This window comes from Lutra lutra, chromosome 5 (assembly GCF_902655055.1).
Source record: "Lutra lutra chromosome 5, mLutLut1.2, whole genome shotgun sequence".
In the NCBI taxonomy this organism is placed as follows: Eukaryota; Metazoa; Chordata; class Mammalia; order Carnivora; family Mustelidae; genus Lutra; species Lutra lutra.
This window is the reverse complement of record NC_062282.1, coordinates 137254828-137268127: the sequence shown is the minus strand read 5'-3', so window position 1 is coordinate 137268127 and position 13300 is coordinate 137254828.

The following is a 13300-nucleotide window of genomic DNA, read 5'->3' as shown; positions in this document are numbered from 1 at the left end:
ACAGACATCTAAATTCACCTTAGGATAGAGATTACAATAAGATAACATATATATAGACTCTTTTTGTGTGAGGCAAATAGGGCATAGACACATATACTATTTGCACCAGTATGGTGTAAAGAAAAATCATATTTGTTATGAAAAAGTAGACAGATAGCAAAGCACCCATATTTTTCTAGCTCTTATCCCAAATGAAGAAAGTATTCCCATACTTTTATGCTCTTTGGTTATAGTCCCAGAAGTGCTACTGTTTTCAAAATTTCTATCTTCAACTAAGTCTTCTGATCCATGAACATAGTATCCATTTCCACTCATTTAGGTCTTCTTTAATTTTTTTCAACAATATTTTTTTAGCTTTCATTACAGGTAATATGTTTTATTAAATTTGTTCCTTTGTATTTCAGTTTTGATGTTATTATAAACTGTATTGTTCTTTAATTTTATTTTCCTTTACTACTGATGCTAGTTTTCTATTGTTGATTAACATATTACCACAACACTAGTAACTTAAGACAATATTTATTGTACTGTATTTCTGTAGGTCAGAAGTCCAACACATGTCTCACATGGTGTCAGTTAGGCTGCTCTAGGGAAGAATCCATTTTCTTGCCTTTTTCAGCTTTTAGAGGTTGGTTGTGTTCTTTTCTTATCTCCCATCTTCCTTCATCATGAAAGCCAATAATGTTGTATCCCTTTGACCTTTCTTCTCTCTTCATGTCTCTCTGATCACAGTCAGAAAAGACTCTTCACTTTTAAGGATTTAGGTCTTAATCTCACTTGGAGTGGGATTAGAGTGGGCTCACCTAGATAATTCAGAATAATTTTCCTCATATCTGTGAAGTTGCTTTTGTCATATAAGGTAACATATTCATAAGTTCCGAGTATTAGGGTGTGGCAGTTTGTGGAAAGTATTATTCTACCTACCACAGAAATAAGATGGAGATGTAATTGGTTTCTGAATATTGAACGTATACCCTAAAATGTTGCTAAACCCATCTCCTAGTTTCATAGCTCTCTTTTTTATAGATTCCTAAGGATTTTCTAGATAGACAATCATATTATCCTCAAATACATAGTTTTACTTCTTGCTTTCAAATATGTACAGCTTACATTTCTTTTTCTTGTCCTGTAGCACTGGCTAGGATCTCCAGTAAAATGTTGAGTAGAAATGGTAAGAGTAGACTTCCTAGCCTCATTTCCATTTTTAAGAGAAAAGCTTTTGGTCCTTCAACATCAAGTACAATGGTAGCTCTAAGTCTGTGTAGATTCCCTTAAACACATTTAGAAAATTATCTTCTAATTCTAGTTTGTTGGCATTTTGCCCCTGATTAGATATTGAATTTTGTGTACATTCCCTTGTTTACAAAATAAGGACATCTAAATTCACCTTAGGATAGAGATTACAATAAGATAACCTATATATAGAAGAATCTTTTTGTGTGAGTCAAATAGGGCATAGACACATATACTATTTGCACCGGTATGGTGTAAAGAAAAATCGTATTTGTTATGAAAAAGTAGACAGATAGCAAAGCATCCATATTTTTCTAGCTTTTATCCCAAATGAAGGATTGTTTCAGTGGAGAAATTAGACTGACCTTACCATGTGAAAAGCTCTAAGAGGCACACTCAGCCACTACACATCATCAACATACAGAATAATGGAAGGGAAGGGCACTGTAGAGGATACCTTAATCACTGCCTCACAATAGAATTTCCTGGGTAAGAAAGTACCCTTGTTAAAAGGAAACATGTCCAAAGTTCAATGGTTGTTACCATCCTTTTCTTTTGATCTAACCCAAATGGCTATGCCAGCCCCTTGCTAAGCTACTGAAAAAAGGTGTAAAAAATAAATACCTCCTTCCAGGACACTTGAATTGGCCCTGACATTTATAGTAAGCACTCCACATTAATCCCTTTTTCTTGCTCTTTACCTATTCCCAGAAGGACAGGATCTCAAAGTCTACCACTCTCTTTCTTCATTTTTTCCAGGATAATTGCAGGAACACACAGTCAAGTAGCAGTGAATGCAGGTATAATCACCTTCCTCCTATTATTAGTGTAACACCTACATAAAGCTAAGTAAACAGAGCCATTCTCAAAGACAAAGTTATTTGATTGGCACCTTTTTTTATAATAACAAATGAATATGGCAGTTGACAGCAATTAATAAAATGACCTGGTCTCTATACTTCTTTGGTAATGTAGCACACATGGAGCTCATTATTTCATTTCCCAGTAAAAAGAATGGAGTAATGAAGGCCAAGATTTCATGCAGTTGTTAACTTGAGTTTAAGTTAATTAGGCGTTCGGTGTTTATCATTTGACGGATTTCCTTTATCCTCACTCCCTTAATTTGACCTCTCATAGTTTCTTTTCACATGAAGCACTTCTTTCAGATGAAAACATCTCTCACAGAGAAGTAATAAACAGGGTGGGAAATGAACTCTATTTCAGGGTCTCCAGATTCCAACATTCTAAATCTACAGCTACTGTGACAGTGAAAGCTCAGATGGGCTAGGATGGTTAATTTTATGTGTCAACTTGACTGGCCGAAGGGCTGCCTAGATGTCTGGTAAAACATTATTTCTGAGTCTATCTATAAGGGTGATCCCAAAAGAAATTAGCAACTGAATTAGCAGACTGAATACAGGTTTCCTCACCAATATACACGGACATCATCCAATCCATTAAGGGTCCCAATAGAACCAAAAGGCTGAGGAAGTGCGTATTTGTTCTCTGCTTGAGCTGGGACGTAGATATCCTGCCTTTGGGCATTGACACCTCTGCTTCTCACCCTTTGGACTATGATCATCACTTATATCATCGGTCCTCCCAATTCTCAGTCTTTTATACTCAGACAGGAACTTATATCATTGTTTGCCCTGGTTCTCAGGCCTTTGGACTAGCTCTGAAATATATTGCCAGCTTGCTGGCTTTACCAGGTTTTCTGCTTTTCCAGTTTGTACAGAGCAAACTGTGGGACTTCTTGGCCTTCGTAATTGTATGAGCCAATCTCCCCCATATATGTATGCAAATTCATGTACATACAAACATATATATATGCAAACATATATATAGAAAGAGAGATAGGCAGATATCCTACTGCTTGTGCTTCTCTGCAGAAACTAATACACAGGCAAAAAGAACATTATTGTTTAGGAGATACCAATAAACAAGAGAACCATCTCAAATCATAATTCTCTAGGTCTGTATCTCCTCAGAACTTCCAGTGAGTGAAAAAATTATTTCTCAACAGACTGAATTTAAAAATCTTTCCTTAGGATTAGGGAAACATTGCAAAGTTCTTTCCTTCCTTCATTCTTCCCTCCCCCCCTTCCCCCCTTCTTTCCTCTTTCCTTTCTTTCTTCCCTCCAGCAGCTTTTTATTTTGATATGTAGGAGGGTATATATTGTTCCAGTGGCTATCCTGATGCTAATACCCTAATATAATACATCAGTTCCTTCTATTATTTCTAACTAAAGCTGACACACACAGAATTATTACCAAAGCATCAGTCACAAAGCATTTTCAAAGTTGTGATAATTGTTAAGCAATCAAAAGTTTTTCTGAAAAGAAGCCAACTGTGGAAATCCTTCTTAACAGTTTTAAAAGGTAATCACCAAGGAGTCATAATTACTATCTCCTGCTTTTATCATGGATTTTTATGAGATGTTTATACATTGCAACAAACCATGTTAAAAATTATACCATTCTCCCCCTTTTACATTTAACTGCATAAAAATATTTCTAAGAAAAAGAACAACTTAATTTCAGGTATCTCTTCACATGCCAAAAGAAACATTCCTGCTGGGCCATGTGATTGTGTATGTGTAGCTCATATAATCATATTCACTGTGATATAGCTATTCCCTCAAATGGTATGTCCTACTTTTTCCATACAGTTCAGTGTAGAACAATTTTCTGTATTTTAAGCATTACTTCCTATTAACTGTCTTGAATCATCATTGTAAAACAGAATTTTGTCATCTTAATGAAATAAATCATAATTGAGAGCACAACAATTCTAATTTTACAATCCTTTTATGGTGAGTCTAATTAATAGCATTTAAAGGTCCTTAGGCTTATATTATGCTTTTATGCAATAATCCCAGAGAGCAGTGGGAAGCCCCAAAGCTTTTGAAATACGATGGAGATTTCTACTGACCTCAAACTGCCTTAACACTTGTAATTTCATCTGCAAGGTAATTGCTTTCATGCTCTTTTTTGGTACTTTTGCTATCGTTTACAAACTGTGGCCTCTTCTATACAGCTTTGTCCTATGATGCCCACTAAATCAGACAGCCACGACGCCATGAGAAAAAGAAGACAGTAAGTCTGAGGCGAAAAATGCAAGCCAGTTTGAGACTGGTAACTGAAGGTAGACTTTCATGTTCTGGGCCCTGAGATCTTGGTTAAAGAACTGTTTGGCAGTGGCGACAGGGGCAGTGAGGGGAAAGGTCTTATACACAGGGCAGAAAATTCTGAATGTTACATTTCTTTTTCCTCTGCCATACCACATACCTCCTGAAAGTACCTCCAGCACTCACTTGTTAGTTGCAGTCTTGACCAGTCATCAGAAGGGATTCAGGAGTAGCTGGATATGAAATTAAAAGTAGCCAACAAAGGAAGATAACTGGGGAAATCCTCAATGACATTCTTCCATATTGTGATTGAAAGTAGCATTTCCCAAAATGGATATTGTAGAATATATTCCTATGTGAAGTGTCATGAAGAGAGCTCTCTCGCGGGGCGCCTGGGTGGCTCAGTGGGTTAAAGCCTCTGCCTTCGGCTCAGGTCATGGTCCCAGGGTCCTGGGATCGAGCCCCACATCGGGCGCTCTGATCAGCGGGGAGCCTGCTTCCTCCTCTCTCTCTCTGTCTGCCTCTCTGCCTACTTGTGATCTCTATCTGTCAGATAAATAAATAAAATCTTTAAAAAAAAAAAAGAAAAAAAAAAAAGAAAGCTCTCTTGCCAGAGAGAAATGGCCAAACACATATGACAAACGTAATATGTTGTGAAATAATAAGAAAGGCATATATTGGTCTTTTTTTTTTCCCTGGTTCCTAACAAAGAGCTCCTAAAACCCATGTAAATAGAGATACTAGGAAAATCTTCTGATTTCCTATTTAGGCTTTGACCTTGGTTACTGATGCAAAAGTCCTAAGACTTTTATAATTTCCTGAGTGATGGGAGTATCTGACACTGAGCTCTTAAGTCCCTCGGAATTTCCTGGGTGAAGGGAGTGTCTTTTGTTCTAATCAAATGACTCTTCAATGAGGGCTGGTCACCAGAAAGACCAAACCAGGATAAGAATGCTGGAACGTTCAGACCCAGCCCCTACTCTCCAGAGGGGAACTGGAAATGGAGACGATAATCAATCTTGCCTATCTGATGAATAGTTCAATACAGTTTCAATAGTATGGAGTTAGGGGAGCTTCTAGGTTGGTGCCAGGAGGATAGTATACTCCAGCTTCATGGAGACAGAAGCTCCTGCACTCAGGGCCCTTCCAGACCTCACCCTATGTATCTCTTCATCTAGCTCTTCATCTGTTTCTTGATCATATTCTTTATCATATAATAAAGTGGGAAATAAATGTAACTAAGTGTCTCTCATTGAGTAGTCTGTTCTAGGGAATAATGAAACCCGAAGAGGGGATCATGGGAACCTCCAATTTGCAGCCGGTTACTTGCAATTGGTGTCTAAAGTGGGAAACGTTGTTATGGAACTGAGCCCTTATTCCATAGGGTCTGTGCGAACTCTGGTTGGTGTCAGAATTGAATGGAATTGCAGGACACACAATTGGTACTGCAGAGAATTGCTTGGTGTGTGGGGAAAACCCCATACACCTGTTGTCCTAAGTATGTATGTGTATGTAAGTAAAGGAGATACAGTGAGTTTTTCCTAGACATGCCATTCCCCCATTGTGAATTCACAATGTATATTTCTTCATGACTACTTATGCTGAAGAAATCAATGTTGTCAATTAAATCTACTAACTAGTGTTCAATTTACTTAACCACTTAATGTATTTCTTCCCCTTTGTCACATTTTTAACCTCCCATGGAACTAACAGCATGCAGAACCTATTCTATAACATGCTGGTCTGAAAATTTTACAAATGCATAACTTAAGTTTGTGGAAGCATCAGATCCTTTTGCAGATGTGGTGGGTATCAATTAAATCTATAAACCTTTAACATTGTTCATTTGAGTGCCTGGAGGAGTATTTCTACAAGTACCAACTAAATAAAAGAAATAAAAATAAATCGGGGCACCTGGGTGGCTCAGTGGGTTAAAGCCTCTGCCTTCGGCTCAGGTCATGATCTCAGGGTCCTGGGATTGAGCCCCACATCGGGCTCTCTGCTCAGCAGGGAGCCTGCTTCCCCCTCTCTCTGTCTGCCTCTCTGCCTATTTGTGATCTCTGTCTGTCAAATGAATAAATAAAATCTTAAAAAAAGAAAAAGAAAAAGAAATAAAAATAAAAATAAATAAATAAATAAATAAATAAACAAAAATAACTGAGTTTTCAATACTCCAAAGTCCACAATGTAGATCTTAGCTGTACATATGGTTAAGTACCAGTATCCTACACCTTCACTGAAAAGCACAATATTTACGTCAAAGTTAGCATTTGAGCTTTTCTGGATTTTGGCTACTCTGAATGCTAAGATTTAATTATAACAATTAACATATAGTGGGAATTATTACAAAATATTTTTCCCTCAAATTATCTCAGAAAACCCTTTCAACAACATGGTGAAAGGAATAGGATGGTGATATTATTCTCTCTTTTTTTTTTCCTATCTTTAAAAAATGGTATTTTCTTTTTTGACCCAAAGGGCCCTGTGTTAGTTATATTTGTGCATGTTGTATATATGTTGTATATAATAGAATAGTTCTGTGTGTGGAATAATTCTGTACCACAAGGACAGAACAGAGGTCTTTATCAGGCATGATCCTAACATTTCATTATGTCATGGATAGTACTACCAAATACTTTGATGTCATTTTCTAAGACATAAGGTTGAAATCATATTGACTATCGTTATTTGCTCCTTTGAAATACATATAATCCCATCCAACTATGTTCTTGATTTTCTCTGCCTTTTTGCTCACTATTGATATTTAAGATAACGCATCATCTTTTTCTCCTGTCTTTCAAAAAATTGTTATAACCTTTGGGATAAAATGGTTTGTTTAGTTTTTTGGGGTTTTATTTTGGCTTTTGTTGGTTTAATGTTCTCCCCCAGAAGCCATGGTAGCACTGGGTACAGAGAAGGTACTCCATGAAAGCTGTGGCTTCTGTGGGTCATAGGGCTCAGGACGCTCTCTTAGACATCACAGAATTTACAGAATTATATTCAAAACTGCTGCAAGAGTGAACATTTTCTTTTTTATCCAGTTGTTCAACTTTTTAAATAAACTTTTTATTGAAGTATAACATAGATAAGTATACAAAGAGAAGCATCAAGCTTCACTAACTTTTATGAAGTAGACATACCAGCTAACTAACACCCAAACCTATAATATTATCTGTACAAATACCTTTATGACCCTACCAGTCACTATCCCCAACAAAGAAACCACTATCCTGACTTCTAACACTATAGATTTACATAAGTGAATCATATTGTATATTCTCTTTTGTTTCTGGCTTCTTTCACTCAATACTGTCTTTTTTTTTTTTTTTTTTTTTTTGAGGTTCATCTCTGGTGTATATATAGTAGTAGTTCGTTTATTTTCAGTGCTGTGTAACATTCGGTCGTCATTTATTTATCCATTCCACTATACATGAACATGCAAATTGCTCACACTCTCTGGCTTTTATAAATGGTGGTGCTATAAACATTTTTCTACATTTCTTTTGGGTATTTACTCCACAGTGAAATCACTGGGTATACCAAAGTTTGTGTAAAGTAAATACTGTCAAATTCTTTTCCAGAGTGATTTCATCAATTTACTCGCCAGCAGTATAAGACATTCAAATTGCTCCGCATGCTCAATAACACTTGATACTGTCACTTTACACACTTTAGCTAATATGTTGTATCTGCTGGCATGTTGTCATTTTCACATTTAATTCTAATGTTTTTCAGATATAATTTAGATATAATAAAATGTACCCACTTAAAATGTATAAATCTTATAGATTTATACATCTGTGTAATTTCTGTATCAATAAAAATAGCAAACATGTCTATCACTCCCAGAAAGTTCCCTTGTGCCCCTTTTCAGTCAAGTCCTTCACCAACAGCTATAGGCAAATATGATCGGATTTCTGTCAGCACAGGACAGCACTACTTAATGCTGGACATTCTAGAAATGCAACCATATGGTATGTACTGTTTTGTGTATGCTTCTTTTATTAAAACCAATGTTTTCTAGTTGATCTATGTTTTTATTTGTATCAGTAATTCATTTTTTATTGCGAAATTGTATTTCATTATATATAGACAGATACTACAATTTGTTTATCCATTCAACTTTGGTGAGTAAATTTCCTTCAAGTTTTTTTTAGGAATAACGCTGCTTTGAATATTCACAAACAAGTCACTGGGTGGTCATCTTCCCCAGGCATGTCATACAACAAGTGAAACCACCTAAGTGTTCATCAATAGATGAATGGATTAAAAAGGCAGTGTGTGTGTGTGTGTGTGTGTGTGTGTGTGTGTATGAGTATTCCTCATCCATAAAAAAGATTTGCACCAGCATGGGTGACCTAGAGTATACTAGACTAAGTAAAGTCTATCAAACAAAGAATGACAAGATGGGATTTCACTTATTTGCAGGATCCAAAAAGCAAAACAAATACACAAACGAATAAAGCAGAAACAGACCCCTAAATGCAGAGAAGAGTATGTTTGCAGGAAGAGAGATGGGTGGGGGGGGGGGATGAGCAAAAAGAGTTGGACTCTCACTTATGGAATGAGTAAGTCACAATTATAAGAGGTAGCCAATGGGGACTAGAGCCAACAGTGTTGTACAGTGACAGATGGTAGCTACACTTGTGAAGATATTGTACAGAGATGTCGAATCACTATGTTGTACATCTGAAACTAACGTAACATTCTGTATCAACTATACTTCAATAAATAAAAATTAAATTAATTAAATAAATAAATGCCTCTGAGGGAAAGGAAGTTTAGGGATTCAAAATAACATAATTTACCATTAATAGGATTACATTTATCAGACATTGAAAATATTCAGATACCTTTTTGTTTTTAATTATTCAAAATCTTTTCTCCTTTCAGTTATATATGATTAACAATACAACTATTTCAATATTCCTTCCTACAAAGGGGATATAATAATTTATTAATAATTAAGTCACATATTACCATTTCATGGATGCAGTAGCTTCTCCTCCCTTTCCACCATCATGTCATCTGTGCTGACTGGTTCCTAAATGGAAAATATTATCAATGAGTATTCATAGTGATAGTAAGTTAGTTACATAGAAGAAGTCAAGATAAATGAAGATAATAAAACTTCTATGATTGAGAAATGACATAATATTTATGTCATACTGTTTTGTTATTTCTTGAACAGACAGGAAATGTAGGATGTTTATTTGTACAATAAATCCCAAGAATCATAACCACATATTACAAGGTAAATTGTTATTTTTTATTACCTTGTATGAAAGTTAACATAAAAGTTCTGGAACTATATATAAATATTAAATTCTTAACTTTAAATGAGGGGGAAAAAGTTCTTTAAATATATTATAGAATTTGTTTACTTGGTAACTAAAAATGGAAGACTATAAGTTGTAATTCTATAAATTCCAGAAGACAAATGATGTGGAAAAAACTGGCACTGTAAGAATATTCTAAGACTTACCTATAAATTAGGACCAGTAGAAATATATAATTTCTTTTTTTTTTTTTAGATTTTATTTATTTGTCAGAGAGAGAGGGAGAGAGAGCGTGCACAGGCAGACAGAATGGCAGGCAGAGGCAGAGGGAGAAGCAGGCTCCCCGCCAAGCAAGGAGCCCGATGTGGGACTCGATCCCAGGACGCTAGGATCATGACCTGAGCTGAAGGCAGCTGCTTAACCAACTGAGCCACCCAGGCGTCCCGAAATATATAATTTCTGTACAACTTTGCAATGTGCATTACTTTTCTTTTTTTTAAAGATTTTATTTACTTATTTGAGAGAGACAGAGAGAGTGTGCACAAATGGTGGGAGGGACAGAGGGAGAGGGAGAATCTCCAGCTGACTCTGTGCTGAGTGTAAACCTCAATGTGGGGCTAGATCTCACAACCTGGAGATCATGACCTGAGCCAAAATCAAGAGTCAGAGGCTTAACCAACTGAGCCACCTAGGTGCCCCATTTTTCATTTCATTTGAATGATTCTCCACTAATAGGGCAGGGAAGAAAACAACAGCTATCAACATCCTTACTCATTAAAGTGTTGGGAAGAAAAGAATCTAATAAACATCAGCTTTTGGGGATGCCTGGGTGGCTCAGTGGGTTAAGCTTCTGCCTTCAGCTCAGGTCATGATCTCAGGGTCCTGGTATCGAGACCCACATGGGTCTCTCTGCTCAGCAGGGAGCCTGATTCCCCTTGTCTCTCTGCCTGCGGCTCTGCCTACTTGTGATCTCTCTCTCTGTCAAATAAATAAACAAAATCTTTAAAAATAAAAAAAGAAAACATCAGGTTTTTTTTTCAGTTTTCTTATTCATGAAAGGCTTTTCCAACTTGTGCTGTGCCATCTTAGAATAATTTTTTCTTTACCTACATATCCTCTTCAACTGGGGAGACAGATAAATTAAAAGAGAAGTAAAGAAAATTTTGACTCATGATTTAATATTTTTTCTTAGAAAATGATATTAGATATCAATGATTCCAAACAAAGGTAAAACAATTTTAAAAACTTCAACATCGCTCACATCCTTTTATAAATATTTTTATTTTTCTTGTGCTCAGAAGAAAGTATCTCTTAAGGTTACATTTGTTCAAACTCTCCAATATGCTACTAGATCTTGAGTCTATACTGCTTCATATCTTGTGTTTGATTGTTATTAAGGCTATTTTCCTTTAACAAACAAACAAGAAAGCAAAACTCTCTTTTTATGTTGTCTAAATTGTTGTGCCATAAAGAACAGACATTCCTAAGCATTCTATTCCTTTGGTCTTGGCTTACTACCCCTAAGGCATTTTGTCAAAGAAATACCATTTTGAAAACAAGGAGAGAGAAAGAAAAGAAAATCCTGATACTCTTTTCTATTTAGGAGTTCACAATGAACTTCATTCAGAAGTATCTCACATGAAAACTTCACACATGAAACTTCTAAGGAATATTTTGGGATACATATGCGTATGTTGTAAAACTATCATAGCTGCAAAAAATAGAAAGAATAACTTGGTTTTTAAGATTAAATGAAAGCAAATGCTTGGGCTGATGAGAGAAGTATTTTATAAATATGACTCAGGTTTCTTTAGAAGTTAACATCTTTTTCTAGTGGGAGAAATACTAAGTGTTACATTCACAAAGGACTTAAATGTCCACGCTTACTAGCATAACCTTGGTATATTCCGTTGAAAGGATAGTCCTAAGTCATATCACAAAGTTCAAACAAGTTTTAGTCATTTTTCTTGCACAGCTGAAAATCTTAGTAGTTTAATGTCAAGGCAGAAATTAAATTCAGGGGTGAAGAGTAAGAATCAATTATATGTGATTCTAAAAATATAGAAAGGTATAAATACAACCTGTTGTTTCCAGTTCTATGGCCAAAAATATTTTCTTTCACTCTGCTTCTTTAAAGCTTACCACCAACAAAAACCAACTACTAGATAAAAGGAAACATTCCATTGTAAGGGGAATAAGAAAACTGTCATGGCTCAAAGAAATTCTTAAGATCACCTGCTAAATATTCTTAAATGATAATCAAAATGAGCAATCAGGAACAATGTATAGATTTTCCCAATGTTAGGACAGCATACAAAATGATCATGATTAACTATGAGATCGAGAGTTGTCTAGAAATATTTTTTTTAAAAAGGGGTCCAGTAGAGATCCAGTTTGCTATCTCAGAATGGTGGGGAAGATAGAAATAAAAATCAAAAAAGAAAAAGAGGTGTAAACCAAAACATCAAAAACAAAACAGAGGCCACGGAGTACTTCAGATTCTTCTAGATCTTCTAGCCACCACATGCCTGGTTTGACTCCACATGATTTCCATTAGCAGTAATTAACATTCAGAGATAAATAATATCATGCAAGAGGGTCAGAGGCACATGTCACAGCATCACATGATCCCAATATAACACAGAATCTATTTAGGAAAATTTTATAAGCAGAGAAATTGTAGGGTGAGTATAATCCTCCATACTTTCATTTTTCTATAATATAAGATGGATAAAAAATGTTCCATCTGCATCAAAGCCAAAATTCTAGGAGAGAGGGTCTGGGTATGCATGTGGGACATGCAATTGAGAACTCCAAGAGTGAGTGTATGCTTAATACCATGTCACATATTTATAGGTAAGCCTAACATGGGCAATGGGGAACACCGAATCTCTCTGAGTCAGGGGTATTTTTTCTGTAAAGGGTCAAGTAGCACACATTTTATACAGAAATACGGGCCCTATGTTCTCTCTTGCAAGTACTCTACTCTGCTGTGGCACTCCAAAAGCAGACACGGACAGTACATAAACTAGTGAGCAGGGTGGGTTTCAATAAAACTTCATTTATGGATATGAAAATTTGAATTTCTTTTAACTTTCAAGTTGCGCCCATATGCTTCTTTGGATTTTTTCAACTCTATAAAATAATTCTTAGCTCACATGCCATTCAAAAAGAGGAAACAGGCTAGATCTGGCCCTTGGACTGAAGTGTTTGCTGATCCCTACATGAAATAATAAGAAACCCATCAAGTGATCTCTAGGCCCTGGAACAATGCTAGGGAATATGAATACCAAAGTCAAGATGTGCAAATCAAGAGCCTTACATACCTTACAACCTTACATACCTTACATACCTACAAGCTTTACAACCTTACATACCAGGAATGCCAACATGAGCTAAAGACCCTGGGTCTCTGCAGACCAGTTCAGTCCACGGAACCAGCTCTCAGCTAAGCTATCAGAAAAGGGAAGGCCATCAGGATCATGTAGTTGTGTCTTTCATTAAGTAACCACAAGAGCTCTAACAGAAAAACCACACATTAAAGCATGCTTGTTATAGAAGATTGAAAACATTTAAAAAGGCCAACTGAAAAAGAGACATCATAAAAAGAATTATTCAAAGAAACAGAGGGAATGTCAGAAACAGAAATGATTGTAT